Genomic DNA, 1,777 nt, shown 5'->3' on the forward strand with positions numbered 1-1,777 from the left:
TTTCAAGACTGTCCCATAGGAGGGATAAATTTAGATATACGGCCCAATAGAGGGTTCTGGGAAACGAGAACGATATGGTGGAGAAGATTGATACTTTTTCGTAATTTGGTAAGAGATGCCGCCAGCTACGAAGGTAACCATATCGTCGTATTAGTAAGTAGGTCATTAGCTGTCTTTTGTGCCCTGGAATGTGAAAATGTCGAACTGGAGTGGATGAAGGCCAACGGCCTTGCCGCAGTGGTAACACCTATTCCCGTCAGATCACCGGAGTTAAGCGCTGTCGGGCTGGGCTAGCACTTGGATGGGTGACCATCCGGTTTGCCGAGCGCTGTTGGCAAGCGGGGTGCACTCAGCCCTTGTGAGGCAAACTGAGGAGCTACTTGATTGAGAAGTAGCGGCTGCGGTCTCGGAAACACATACGGCCGAGAGAGCGGTGTGTTGAGCACATGGCACTCCATATCCGCATCCAGTGACGACTATGAGTTGAGGATGACACGGCTGCCGGTCAGTACCGTTGCGCCTTCATGGCCTGTTCGGGAGGAGAGGAGTGGATGAGAAAGAATTTTGCTTCAGTGTTCTGGCTGCTGTATTCCGAAAGGAACTTGACGGTTGAAGAGAGATATTATTGGTTTTGCACGTTGGTGAGACACTGACGAAGTCGGAGTGTAGACAAATATATGCACTTGTGAGCGTGTAGCAGGGGTAATGTGGAAAAGAAGGCGAATAAGCTCACCGCGCAGGATGTTTGGTAATTCCCGGAAAAGCATGTTTGTCGCTTTGAAATACTGGAGGTGGTGTAGAGCTGTTACAATGCGATCGAGCGACCCTCCAGCTCTGACGTAAGCAATGACAGCGAAGGGCTGTGTATGTGCTAGTCGGTTGCGGGTAATCGGCGCAGGAAGATGGATAGCCGTGGACACGTGACAGAATAGTGGAATGAAGCTATCGTGTTTGGATGTTCGCATGACCACACAATGAATGAGGCTACCCAATTTAATGGTATACCAAAGCGAACTCTCCAACATGTCTATGTACCACTCGCAGCCATCTAACATGACGTAACAAGACTGGTGATAAAAAGATCTTAACAAACAGGAACTGAAGACGAGTGTCACACACTATCAATGACAGTTGGTTAAAAACCTGACAGGACTGTTTGCCGTCAGAGAATGCAACTTCATCTCAGCCAGGTTCCGAGCGAGCTAGGCGAAGGAAACAGCATGCAATGGACATTTGCAGTCGGGCATCTCGAAATATAAGATTACTCGCAGCGGCATATAAAGCTGCACGTCTTCAGTGGTCCAAAAAACACATAAAATGGACAGCAGCTAACTGGAGGAGCGCAGTGTGGCCCAACGAGTCGCGATTTTGGTGCATTTCAAATAATTCAAAGCGTCGGGTGCATGGACAGCCAAATGTTCGGTTTAACCCGCAATATGCTTAGGGTGTCTTTCAGGTCGGTTCTACGTTTTACGTTCTGGGAACGTTTTTCGTACCATGCCATGGACCGACTCATCCAACTTACTTGGAGCAGGATGTTTATCTTAGTATTCTCGGACACCACATGTTGTCCTCTCATTCACAGCTTCATGTGTACGCTGTGGACACTGTCATCTCACAACATGACAACAGCCGTGTTTACAGGGCTGTAGGCATAGGTTCCTGGTTTGATGAACACTTAGGCACTCTGTCGCAACGATTCGACTTGCGTTCTAGACTACTGAAAACGGAAAATGACTGGGACTATTTGGAGCAGCGGGTGAAATGTAACAATCAC

At 48.3% G+C, this 1,777-nt stretch overlaps 1 pseudogene; it reads left to right on the top strand.

Annotated features, from left to right (window-relative positions):
* The first annotated feature begins 219 nt into the window (after positions 1-219).
* Positions 220-337, top strand: LOC124723384 (annotated as a pseudogene).
* The last annotated feature ends 1,440 nt before the right edge of the window (positions 338-1,777 follow it).

The sequence above is a fragment of the Schistocerca piceifrons genome, chromosome X (assembly GCF_021461385.2).
Source record: "Schistocerca piceifrons isolate TAMUIC-IGC-003096 chromosome X, iqSchPice1.1, whole genome shotgun sequence".
Classification (NCBI taxonomy): Eukaryota; Metazoa; Arthropoda; class Insecta; order Orthoptera; family Acrididae; genus Schistocerca; species Schistocerca piceifrons.